This window comes from Lissotriton vulgaris, chromosome 1_1 (genome assembly GCF_964263255.1).
Source record: "Lissotriton vulgaris chromosome 1_1, aLisVul1.2, whole genome shotgun sequence".
In the NCBI taxonomy this organism is placed as follows: domain Eukaryota; kingdom Metazoa; phylum Chordata; class Amphibia; order Caudata; family Salamandridae; genus Lissotriton; species Lissotriton vulgaris.
In genome coordinates this window covers 1,224,478,237-1,224,492,185 of record NC_141685.1, presented here as the reverse complement: position 1 = coordinate 1,224,492,185, position 13,949 = coordinate 1,224,478,237, and positions in this window count along the sequence as shown.

The following is a 13,949-nucleotide window of genomic DNA, read 5'->3' as shown; positions in this document are numbered from 1 at the left end:
AGTACACTGAGAAATATTACTTTGATTCTATGTAATATTAACAGCAGTAGGTATCTGGTGCATCATGGGTGCACCAATTACACCTGGCGTAATACCAAATGACACTTTATTTTTCAACAGAAAATTAGAACTTTGCTTCTAATGAGATGGGAACTACATACACTCTTGTATTGGCTAGAGGTGTATGTTTTAATGCATTGAATGTTGAGTGCTGCTAAAGATTTGGTAGAATGATTTTTATCCTCCAACTGTACTTTGTTATCTTCCTCCATGTGTGGACTGACAAAAAAAATACTCTTTAAAACTTCCAGTGCTGAAAAGTAGGCAATTTTTTATTTGATTTAAATAGAATACCTTGACATTGCTTACAAATAATAGTGATTTGGGCAGACTGCTACGAATAAAACACTGCCATTTAGATTAACTCCAAGACATGGTTACATTTTGACAAGCATTAAACATTTTGTATTAGGTTTAAAGTGTGTGTTGTATGAGCTTTAGAGTGGACTAGGTGATTATTGTCTGTGAATGCATATTTCCAGGTGGTAAAACAAGAATTTTAATTTCGGCATAATTTTCCAGTCATTTTAAAGGAAAAGTATTGCAATCTACAAGCCCTTAAAGCCGCATTGCCCCATCTAGGTAAATCATTATTATAAGCTTGATGCTGATCACTGTACCTCTTGATTTTTTTTCTATTTCTGCTGTGTTCTTTGATCTCAGGTAAATGCTTAAAGTAGTGTTCCCTTTCTAGTATATCTTGTGTATTGGCACTAAACTAGCAGTGTATCATTTCCTGACATAGCCCTAGTAACTTTCTCAAATTACTAACCAACACATTTCAACTTAGTATTCTTTAGTTTTGGCCACTTCATCTAGTCATTCAGAAATAGATGAGTTCAAAGGAGGATACCTTTCCCTACATTTAACTATACATTGTTCGTCTATTTGTCACACAGAAAGGTGAAATCATTATTTCCATACTTAATTGCAGTAATTACATGGAATAATAGAGCTCAGCAAGCTACATATTTTGGAGAAGAGCTGAATATGGTATGTTTTGTAAAAAGAAGCAGCTCTGATATTGAACATTCTAGACCAAAATAAGATATAACTGAGTACCCCCCATGTATGGGCGTTCACAATAGGCTGCCACTGTCTTGGGATCAGCTGGGCTGCTCTCCCTGCCGGCCCCGCCCACCCGCTAGACCCCACAGCAGTGAGCTACTTAAATGTGGCGTAGATCCCGCTGCGCGGGAGGGCGCCGGGAGAAGCCCGGGACAAGGGCGGGACCGTCTGTGGCCGTCCGGGGCCGAAAGAGGCCGGGCCAGGCCTATTCTCTTTGTCCCTTTCTTACCTATTCAGACTGTCGAGCTATAGCAGTTCCTTACTGTGATATACTTGTCTTTGCCATAGATTTGCCTTAGTAGTGTTTGCACTGCAGTGTTTGCCATTGCTGTACTTCATAAAAAGTCACTGTTACCCCCGCCTCCTGTTCGTCTAGCGTAACGAGATGTCCACCTTTGAGGCAAACCCTGTTCCAGGAACGATAGGGTCGTCCATTTTAGGCCCGTTGGATAAATTCTTCGCTAAAATTAAGAATGAAGTTGACAGGGAGCTCACCCTCGCAGAGAAACGAGCCGGGCGACGTCTCTCTATCGAGAAGTTAAAGCAAAGACCCCTCCAGCCCCAGGACGCAGTTACAGGCCCTCTAATAGATTTAACCACACCTAAAGAACACGCTAATACCCCTTTTTCTACAGAAGACATCCCCCTCATTTTTCAGACTAAGTCCCCTGACCAGAAGGACACTGTAATTATTTCTGACTCTATTTCTTCTCAGTCACCAGTCATTCAGACTATAGACTTAAGCACCCCTCTAATTGAACCAGCCCCCCTTTACGATAAAAATATACCTTCTCCCGTATTTACCCCAAGCGGGTCTGATCAACACCCTTTTAGTATTCCTGATGGAAAGCCTTTAAGATCACCTACTAAGGTCTCCATCAAGCGTCCTAAGGGTTCCTCCGGCTCCCCGCCGAGGAAGAGAAGAAGGAAGAATGTATTAAAAAGGAGAATTGTTCCTCCCACAAATTCTACAAATTCCACACATACCCCGCACACCACTCCCCAAAAGGAAGGGATACCGGATACTACGAAAGATATGATTTCCAAATCAATATCTGTTCCTAGTTACGCAGGGTTATTGAATGATATTGATTGTCTTGTAAAGGCCCTGATCCTCCCCCTCACTGAAAGGATCAGAAGATTAGGGGAGAATGTTGACAAAATCCTTCAAGAGCAGAAGGGCACATCTTGTCGCAAACCTAATGCTCCTAGTAACATAACCCAGCCTATTAAAGAACCTAAACACCCCAAGCCATTGGCTGGTACCCCTAAAGCAAACTCAACACCGATAGCTGGGACCCCTAAACCTGTGCAGGATAGTAAACCTCATGACAAAACTAACAACAAATCTGCCTCAGCCAACAACACCACAAGCAAAGACATGCCTCACCTTAACACAGGGACCCAAAATAGTCGCCCTAACAATACAAACCCTCCAGTTAATATACCTTATAATTCTAAAAGAAGACCAAGGAATATTGTCGACCTACCGCCAGAGTGCCTAAACTATGTCATCGTACTTACAGATGTCCCGCCTCCGCCAGACGGTAACCCAGAACATCAGGCTAATCTAAAGAACAAGGTTATCTACTGGCTGCGGAAAAACAGACCACTCCCTCCACACCTAAACGGTGATATCGTTTCGGCCAGGCGATGTTACTGGGTAGGCACCAGACCCAAGGACATCGAAGGTGATGTGATCATAGTCAACTTTAAAGATCACAGACTGGTCACATACATCAGCGATTGGTTTCCTGGGAAGGGCGAGGGGGGGGTTACAATGCATAACCTAAGTTACTTCTACCCTGAAGCTATGTTGAGGCCACCACCACCTAATAAATTACCAGCGAGGAACAGACCCTACCATCCCATGAACAAATGGCACTCAAAAGGCCCCTATGGATCCACAACACCCTTGTTCCCAGCTCAAAGACGTCATGTGGGATACAATCCTCCCTTCCTTCAACCAATGCCCACCCCTTTCCAACCCAAGAGTCATAGACCCCACGTTCCCTATAGATTAGATCCCTCACTGATGACAAGGGGCCAGAATTCTTATGACACTACCAGTGATCTTTGTTTCCCACCTTGCCAGTTAACTTACCCACCGCCAAATTACCAAAACCCTATCTCTTATTGGGACAATCCTCAATCCTACAATCCTAAGGACTCCTGGAACATACCGCTGACCAATTTATTCCATCCTCTCTCCGGATCACATGAGAATGAATGACATTATGAGACTATTAATATAGAAAAGATGCCTGAGGGGTATCAGAAGCTTCAGTGTATCTCTACCCACAACCTTCCAGTAAGTCCACCAAAGGTGTATCAGGTCAACACGTGGGAGGGGGATAATTCTTTAGGAGTTGTCTCGATGTCTAGTTTCGTCTCTCATCATCCCCAATCAATTCCCCATAATAGTCCCATTGCTACCCCTATGACTCCTCTCGCCACCTTAAATACATCATCTCCGCGACTGCAAAATTCTTTAGTGAGCATAGGTAGCTTACACGCGGTTACTAGTAGGGTACCCCATTCCAATTCTCTCCTATCATGGAATGTGGTGGGGTTAGCCAGCAAAGTCACCAACAAAGCTTGGTTAGATGTCATTCACAAGCATGATATCTTGTGCTTCCAAGAAACATGGTGTTCTGAAGAACTACACTTGCTAGGGTATCAGACCTTTCATTCCTCGGCTAAGCCGTCAACACGGGGCCACAATAAGGGTGGGCTTTACTAGCAGGGTACCACTGTCTGTTTTCTCATAGCCACCCAAGGGGTCAATTCACAGCGAGGAGTTTACCGGCCAGTACACCAACGCCGATAGCAGCTCCAGCGCCAGCGCCAGCTCCTGGGTGGGGAATGCTGTAGTCTCGCCGCCTCAGCTCCAACAACTCGGCTGGAGACTACAGCTCCCAGCGAGCTTAGCGGGCACTTCCTGCCTCCCGCACTCTTCGCGCCTGGAGGCGCTACAAAGAGCAGACGCTCCCTCGGTGGAGCGGGGGTCAATTCACAGCGAGGAGTTTACCGGCCAGTACACCAACGCCGACAGCAGCTCCAGCGCCAGCGCCAGCTCCTGGGTGGGGAACGCTGTAGTCTCGCCGCCTCAGCTCCAACAACGTGGCTGGAGACTACAGCTCCCAGCGAGCTTAGCGGGCACTTCCTGCCTCCCGCACCTTTCGCGCCTGGAGGCGCTACAAAGAGCAGACGCTCCCTCGGTGGAGCGGGGGGTCAATTCACAGCGAGCAGTTTACCGGCCAGTACACCAACGCCGACAGCAGCTCCAGCGCCAGCGCCAGCTCCTGGGTGGGGAACGCTGTAGTCTCGCCGCCTCAGCTCCAACAAGGCGGCTGGAGACTACAGCTCCCAGCGAGCTTAGCGGGCACTTCCTGCCTTCCGCACTCTTTGCGCCTGGAGGCGCTACAAAGAGCAGACGCTCCCTCGGTGGAGCGGGGGGTCAATTCACAGCGAGGAGTTTACCGGCCAGTACACCAACGCCGACAGCAGCTCCAGCGCCAGCGCCAGCTCCTGGGTGGGGAACGCTGTAGTCTCGCCGCCTCAGCTCCAACAACGCGGCTGGAGACTACAGCTCCCAGCGAGCTTAGCGGGCACTTCCTGCCTCCCGCACTCTTCGCGCCTGGAGGCCCTACAAAGAGCAGACGCTCCCTCGGTGGAGCGGGGGGTCAATTCACAGCGAGGAGTTTACCGGCCAGTACACCAACGCCGACAGCAGTTCCAGCGCCAGCGCCAGCTCCTGGGTGGGGAACGCTGTAGTCTCGCCGCCTCAGCTCCAACAACGCGGGTGGAGACTACAGCTCCCAGCGAGCTTAGCAGGCACTTCCTGCCTCCCGCACTCTTCGCGCCTGGAGGCGCTACAAAGAGCAGACGCTCCCTCGGTGGAGCGGGGGGTCAACTCACAGCGAGGAGTTTACCGGCCAGTACACCAACGCCGACAGCAGCTCCAGCGCCAGCGCCAGCTCCTGGGTGGGGAACGCTGTAGTCTCGCCGCCTCAGCTCCAACAACGCGGCTGGAGACTACAGCTCCCAGCGAGCTTAGCGGGCACTTCCTGCCTCCCGCACTCTTTGCGCCTGGAGGCGCTACAAAGAGCCGACGCTCCCTCGGTGGAGCGGGGGGTCAATTCACAGCGAGGAGTTTACCGGCCAGTACACCAACGCCGACAGCAGCTCCAGCGCCAGCGCCAGCTCCTGGGTAGGGAACGCTGTAGTCTTGCCGCCTCAGCTCCAACAACGCGGCTGGAGACTACAGCTCCCAGTGAGCTTAGCGGGCACTTCCTGCCTCCCGCACTCTTCACGCCTGGAGGCGCTACAAAGAGCAGACGCTCCCTCGGTGGAGCGGGGGGTCAATTCACAGCGAGGAGTTTACCGGCCAGTACACCAACGCCGACAGCAGCTCCAGCGCCAGCGCCAGCTCCTGGGTGGGGAACGCTCTAGTCTCGCCGCCTCAGCTCCAACAACGCGGCTGGAGACTACAGCTCCCAGCGAGCTTAGCGGGCACTTCCTGCCTCCCGCACTCTTCGCGCCTGGAGGCGCTACAAAGAGCAGACGCTCCCTCCGCGTCGCGGGACGTGCGTGGGCGACTCCGGGCGGAGCCCGGGCAGAGGGCGGGCCGTCTAAGGCCGTCCAAGGACGACCAGGGACGGGACGGGCCATATCCCTTTCATCATGGGTAAGCGTAAACTTGTGACATCGGTGGCAGGCGAAGCGAAAGCTAAGGTGCCTAAGTATACTATCAGCATTATTACGTATCTAACAACGAAAGTGGGAGAACTATCAACAAAGATTGCAGAGTCAGAGCGTGAGCTGGGTCTTGCAACTATCCCAGTGGGCGTTGACACATCTAATACTTCCACTATTAACTGTATCCCGTTGGAACCTAGGGTCATTATTGAGTCCTGTAGACCCATCCTGCCACAATCTCCTACTGTTCTTCCGTTCCCGGTACTGCCTGAAACAGTGATACCATCAATCCCAGCGGCCTCGGGGGATTTAGGAAGTACAGCAAGTAGCCAGCTTGGGACTCAACGTGCAATGTATGTTACTGAGGAGGGCATCTCGTCTTTATTAGAGAAACTTTTTTCGAAAAGGCTTGAATCCGCCCTAATCCAGATTGCCTCTGACATTACTGAGACTCTAAAGGATTGTGTCAAGGGCCTTGTGGCAAAATATGAGCGCATCAATGAAGTTTTAAATACCCGGGCCCCTTTTTCTTCTATACCTATGGCGCCATGTCCTACAGTTGTGCAGGTTTCTGCCCCTAAGGATGGTGGTTCTTTTACCAACATACCCACCTTGGCTACTAAAGCGGCCACTGATAACCATGTCCAAAACAAAGGGAAAGTGGACAAAGGCATATATGTTCCTATGTTGGAGGCTGCTCCTAGTGTAAATCCCGTAGTAAGGCCTAGAGGTTCACAGGGGGGTCGGGTGGGAAGGGTACCCCCAGCGAATTTACCTCCGGATGCAACACCATTTGTAGCAATTCTGGTTAATGTGCCTAAACTTGCAGATGGGGTGGTAGAACATCACGAAACCCTTCTTAAGCATATTAAAAAATGGTGTAATGCGAACTGCACGGGAGAAGGTAACATCGCAGATAATATTTTGACAGGAAGAAGGGTTAACTGGGTGGGCACAACCAAGAAAGACGTAGCAGGAGATTGTGTAATAGTTAATTTTAAATCTAGAAATGTCGCCAGCCGTCTCTTCTGGGATGGCTCCCCATTGGACCCAGTAGGTAAGGGTGTTCGCGCGATGCCTCTTGCCTTTTTCTATCCCCTAGTTTATAGGTCAAGCGATGGAGAGAACACCATGTCACATCATATTGAAAATGCTTGGGCTGAAGACAAACTTATTTCGCCTCTGCATGTTAACCAATGGGTGACAAAGCTACCCAGGGTTGGTGGCTTAGCTAATTCTGTGTGGGGAACGCTGTAGTCTCGCCGCCTCAGCTCCAACAACGTGGCTGGAGACTACAACTCCCAGCGAGCTTAGCGGGCACTTCCTGCCTCCCGCACTCTTCGCGCCTGGAGGCGCTACAAAGAGCAGACGCTCCCTCGGTGGAGCGGGGGGTCAATTCACAGCGAGCAGTTTACCGGCCAGTACATCAACGCCGACAGCAGCTCCAGCGCCAGCGCCAGCTCCTGGGTGGGGAACGCTGTAGTCTCGCCGCCTCAGCTCCAACAAGGCGGCTGGAGACTACAGCTCCCAGCGAGCTTAGCGGGCACTTCCTGCCTTCCGCACTCTTTGCGCCTGGAGGCGCTACAAAGAGCAGACGCTCCGTCGGTGGAGCGGGGGGTCAATTCACAGCGAGGAGTTTACCGGCCAGTACACCAACGCCGACAGCAGTTCCAGCGCCAGCGCCAGCTCCTGGGTGGGGAACGCTGTAGTCTCGCCGCCTCAGCTCCAACAACGCGGGTGGAGACTACAGCTCCCAGCGAGCTTAACGGGCACTTCCTGCCTTCCGCACTCTTTGCGCCTGGAGGCGCTACAAAGAGCAGACGCTCCCTCGGTGGAGCGGGGGGTCAATTCACAGCGAGGAGTTTACCGGCCAGTACACCAACGCCGACAGCAGCTCCAGCGCCAGCGCCAGCGCCAGCTCCTGGGTGGGGAACGCTGTAGTCTCGCCGCCTCAGCTCCAACAACGCGGCTGGAGACTACAGCTCCCAGCGAGCTTAGCGGGCACTTCCTGCCTCCCGCACTCTTCGCGCCTGGAGGCCCTACAAAGAGCAGACGCTCCCTCGGTGGAGCGGGGGGTCAATTCACAGCGAGGAGTTTACCGGCCAGTACACCAACGCCGACAGCAGTTCCAGCGCCAGCGCCAGCTCCTGGGTGGGGAACGCTGTAGTCTCGCCGCCTCAGCTCCAACAACGCGGGTGGAGACTACAGCTCCCAGCGAGCTTAGCAGGCACTTCCTGCCTCCCGCACTCTTCGCGCCTGGAGGCGCTACAAAGAGCAGACGCTCCCTCGGTGGAGCGGGGGGTCAACTCACAGCGAGGAGTTTACCGGCCAGTACACCAACGCCGACAGCAGCTCCAGCGCCAGCGCCAGCTCCTGGGTGGGGAACGCTGTAGTCTCGCCGCCTCAGCTCCAACAACGCGGCTGGAGACTACAGCTCCCAGCGAGCTTAGCGGGCACTCCCTGCCTCCCGCACTCTTTGCGCCTGGAGGCGCTACAAAGAGCCGACGCTCCCTCGGTGGAGCGGGGGGTCAATTCACAGTGAGGAGTTTACCGGCCAGTACACCAACGCCGACAGCAGCTCCAGCGCCAGCGCCAGCTCCTGGGTGGGGAACGCTGTAGTCTTGCCGCCTCAGCTCCAACAACGCGGCTGGAGACTACAGCTCCCAGTGAGCTTAGCGGGCACTTCCTGCCTCCCGCACTCTTCACGCCCGGAGGCGCTACAAAGAGCAGACGCTCCCTCGGTGGAGCGGGGGGTCAATTCACAGCGAGGAGTTTACCGGCCAGTACACCAACGCCGACAGCAGCTCCAGCGCCAGCGCCAGCTCCTGGGTGGGGAACGCTCTAGTCTCGCCGCCTCAGCTCCAACAACGCGGCTGGAGACTACAGCTCCCAGCGAGCTTAGCGGGCACTTCCTGCCTCCCGCACTCTTCGTGCCTGGAGGCGCTACAAAGAGCAGACGCTCCCTCCGCGTCGCGGGACGTGCGTGGGCGACTCCGGGCGGAGCCCGGGCAGAGGGCGGGCCGTCTAAGGCCGTCCAAGGACGACCAGGGACGAGACGGGCCATATCCCTTTCATCATGGGTAAGCGTAAACTTGTGACATCGGTGGCAGGCGAAGCGAAAGCTAAGGTGCCTAAGTATACTATCAGCATTATTACGTATCTAACAACGAAAGTGGGAGAACTATCAACAAAGATTGCAGAGTCAGAGCGTGAGCTGGGTCTTGCAACTATCCCAGTGGGCGTTGACACATCTAATACTTCCACTATTAACTGTATCCCGTTGGAACCTAGGGTCATTATTGAGTCCTGTAGACCCATCCTGCCACAATCTCCTACTGTTCTTCCGTTCCCGGTACTGCCTGAAACAGTGATACCATCAATCCCAGCGGCCTCGGGGGATTTAGGAAGTGCAGCAAGTAGCTAGCTTGGGACTCAACGTGCAATGTATGTTACTGAGGAGGGCATCTCGTCTTTATTAGAGAAACTTTTTTCGGAAAGGCTTGAATCCGCCCTAATCCAGATTGCCTCTGACATTACTGAGACTCTGAAGGATTGTGTCAAGGGCCTTGTGGCAAAATGTGAGCGCATCAATGAAGTTTTAAATACCCGGGCCCCTTTTTCTTCTATACCTATGGCGCCATGTCCTACAGTTGTGCAGGTTTCTGCCCCTAAGGATGGTGGTTCTTTTACCAACATACCCACCTTGGCTACTAAAGCGGCCACTGATAACCATGTCCAAAACAAAGGGAAAGTGGACAAAGGCATATATGTTCCTATGTTGGAGGCTGCTCCTAGTGTAAATCCCGTAGTAAGGCCTAGAGGTTCACAGGGGGGTCGGGTGGGAAGGGTACCCCCAGCGAATTTACCTCCGGATGCAACACCATTTGTAGCAATTCTGGTTAATGTGCCTAAACTTGCAGATGGGGTGGTAGAACATCACGAAACCCTTCTTAAGCATATTAAAAAATGGTGTAATGCGAACTGCACGGGAGAAGGTAACATCGCAGATAATATTTTGACAGGAAGAAGGGTTAACTGGGTGGGCACAACCAAGAAAGACGTAGCAGGAGATTGTGTAATAGTTAATTTTAAATCTAGAAATGTCGCCAGCCGTCTCTTCTGGGATGGCTCCCCATTGGACCCAGTAGGTAAGGGTGTTCGCGCGATGCCTCTTGCCTTTTTCTATCCCCTAGTTTATAGGTCAAGCGATGGAGAGAACACCATGTCACATCATATTGAAAATGCTTGGGCTGAAGACAAACTTATTTCGCCTCTGCATGTTAACCAATGGGTGACAAAGCTACCCAGGGTTGGTGGCTTAGCTAATTCTGTAAGGAACATCCCTACCAACGACTTACCATTGTCGAATAGGTTCACGGCTCTAGCTGATCAAGTAGACATTGACTGACTAGAGCCTAAGCACAAAAGCCTGATTGTCCCATGCAGGGATAATGCTGCGAATGACATATCATGTAACACAGTTAGCGCTGCCGTAAATGACCCTTCAGATTTGGGCAGGGGGAACATCAGGCTACTTTCTTGGAACATCGCGGGCCGACGGGCTAAGCAGGAGGACTCGATTTGGTTACAAAAGCTAAAAGAACATGATATAGTTGCCTTACAGGAAACTTGGTCAAAAGAAAATGCTTTCTGGGTGGATGGCTATACATCGTTCTTTGTCAAAGCGCAGAGTTCCACGGCTGGAAGGGATAGAGGGGGCCTGCTGCTTTTAGTTTCAGTTAAAGTAGCAGGCACTGTTAAGGAAATCCCCAGCTCCTCATACTATTTTCAGTTGGTGGAAATCCTCCTGGTAGATAAGAACAAGATTGCATTAATAAACTGCTATAATTCTATGCAGGGGGGCCCCCTAATTTTGTCTTAGAAGGTTTATCTTCCTTTTTAACCAATTACATGTCAAAACAAACCACTTTTGTTCAACTATTTCTGATGGGAGATTTTAATGTTCATCTGTGTGGGTTACATTGCCAGATTGAGGATGATACTGGCCCAGATCATACGTCTTTGCCACATTTTGAGCACAGCCCTAAGGGTGCGGCAATGGAAAATTTGCTATCATCTAACGATCTATTTGAACCAGGGTTTTCAGACTTAAAAGAGCGTGTGGTCACATATAATGCAAGGGGAAGTGAATCGATCATTGATTACTTTTTTATGTCCCCGGGTCTTCTACGCCATGTACTGTTTTATAATGCAATTGTAAGTGGGTTCAGTGACCATAACCCGGTGTTGCTAGTCTTGGACGCTTCCACTGGCTTGAGCAAAGGGGCCTTGAGGGCCACCTCTGCGAAGGATGTAAGGAGTAGAGACCAGGGAAGGTGACTTAAATGGTGTAAAGTTTGCCCTTAGGACTTTCTAGGACTAATTGAGCAAAATATGGCAGTAGAACTTGTTAAATGTAAGGACTCAGATAGGGGGGGGAAGGAGGTAGTTAGTGCCTTCGAGGCTATTTGTGCCAGAGTGGAAAAAGAGCTTACAGCTAGACCAAGGAGGGGTCCTGTTCCAGCTTTTGGTTGGTTTGATCATACATGCTCCAAGGCACACTCGGCTCTGCTGGAAGCCCTTAAACATTCCTCCAGAGACAAGTCACTGGTGGCACAGTTGAGGAAGAAATATGCTATGGCGGTCAAGTCTCGGAAAAAGGTCATTAAAGAGGAAGCCTGGGACTCTTTAATGGACTCCACCACCCTTAAACAAAGTTCCAAATTCTGGTCCATAATTAATAATCCCTTATTTGCTCAATCAAATAACATGGATCTTGAAGTAAATATCCCTGAAGCAGAGTGGCTTAAACATTTCTCCAATATATATGGGTCCAATGAAATTGTTGAGGCATTTGCAATGCCTTGTTCCCCAACTTCTCTTCCTAAGTTAAAATTCAGTAAAACCGAAGTGGAGGTTGCGATAAAAGGCTCAGCTGTAAATAAAGCTCCCGGCCCTGACGGGGTCCCTTTGGATCTCTATAAACTAAACCCAGGGATGTGGGCAGAGATCTTAGCCAATGTTTTTGATTGCGTGCTTGAGGGGGGTTTGCCAAAAACTTGGGCATGCTCAATTATAGTCCCTATTTTTAAAAAGGGCCAAAGAAACAACCCTAAGTGTTTCCGACCTATATCCTTGTTGGATTCTTCTATGAAGGTCCTGGGCAAAGTTCTGCTGGCAAGAATTAACAGTTGGTCTTTAGATAATGATATTTTAACAGATCCCCAGTATGGGTTTCGTTCAGGCAGAGGAACAGAGGACCAATGTTTAAATCTTCATTTGATAATTTCAAAATATACAACGGCAACAAAGGGGTCAATTTTTGTTGCGTTTATGGACCTGTCCACGGCCTTTGATTTAGTCAACAGAGCTCGGCTGTGGTCCATGTTGCTAAAATTGGGACTCGATCCTCCCCTTGTGCACTTTTTGGCCGAACTCCACAAGGACTTAAAAGCATCAATTAGAATGGACCAAGAAGGAAATCGCACAGCTTGGTTCAAATCGAGCAGGGGTGTACGGCAGGGCTGCATCCTTGCTCCCATGCTGTTCACTCTTTACATAAATTCAATAGAGAAAAACCTTTTAACTGCTACCTTGGATACACCGCGTGCAGGGGATACTCGTATTCCTGTTCTCCTGTACGCGGATGACGCTGCTTTGATAGCTCGGACACACTTAGGCTTGCAGAGACTTTTAAATGCTTTTAGTGATTTTATGTCTTCACTTGACTTAGTGGTAACCAATTCCAAATCTCATGTTATGGCATTTGGGGCTGTTAAAAACAATACCAAACAGTTTTATTGTAATGGTGATGTGATCACTAACGTCAAAATATTTACTTACCTTGGTGTAATTTATGATACTAAGGGTAGCTGGGCTCCTCAAATTACAGCCAAAACTAAAGCGGTTAGGAGCTCGGCAAACGCAATTATAAGTTTTTCCAGGAGACTTGGTGGGAAGCTGAGTGGTGCTTTATTAAGTTTGTACAGGGCAAAATCTGTGGCAATAGCCAGGTATGGCTCAGGTCTGTGGGGATATGTGAATAGTGAATCCATTCAAAGGGAAGAAAACAAGTTCCTTCGATCTATACTAGGGCTCCCCCAATCGACAGCCACGTTTTCAGTTCACCAGGAGCTTGGTTTAGGGTATATTACCGATATCCTTTTAATGGCACCTATTTTGTTATGGATTAGGACCTGGACCAATAACAACCTAGGTTTAAATCATAAAATACTGATGGACTGTTTAAAATTGGACAAATCTAAAGATATTGCTTGGCTATCATATATTCATAAGTGTTCTTTGGACCTTGGTCGCCCGAGATTGTTTTCGCCCCTCAAGGTTTAAAGAAATCTGATTTAGATTGGGTTAAGCTTAATTTCTCTAAATTGAAAACTTTGGAGAGAGAGGAATGCCAACTTATAAAGCCCACGGTTAGAGCCCATTTTTTGACTATTACGTGCCTAGCTATACAACCGTATCTTGCCATTGTTAACATCCCTTTTCACAGGTGGCTTCTGGTAAAATTCCGGTTTAACCAGATTTATACGGTTCTTTGTGATAGCCAAGGTTGGTACAAGCAGGAAGATGCACCTGTGTGTAACTGTGACAATTTTTCACTGCAAGATAATATGCACCTTATGCTGTTCTGTGCCCAGACAGAAATACCTGGTGCCTTTATTGAAGGACAAAGCTTTCCATCAGGCAAAACCAGCCCTCCTGTATCTCCAAATGCTGGACTCACCTCTGGTTATGTTTAGCGTGGCCAACTATCTTGTTGCTGCTGTTAGGATTAGGAGAAGGCGATTTCAAATGTAATATAGGGGTTTGCACTGGAGGATGAAATGTGTTCTTTGTACCTGTAATTTTTAGCTAATATTTATTTTTTCTTTTAGCTGTTTTTAAATTGTGTATATATAAATTGTTATTGATGTATGTAACTTGAATTGTCCCTTTTTAAATCGTTTGTAGAATGCTTTTATGATTTTTAACTAAATCGAATAAAGTGGTTTTTGACTCATAGCCATCCTACCCCTATCATGTTCTGCGGCAGTAATATATCTCAATTTCAAATCACTTTTGCTAAGTTCCCGTATGCTTAGGGGGTTATCTGTGTTTAC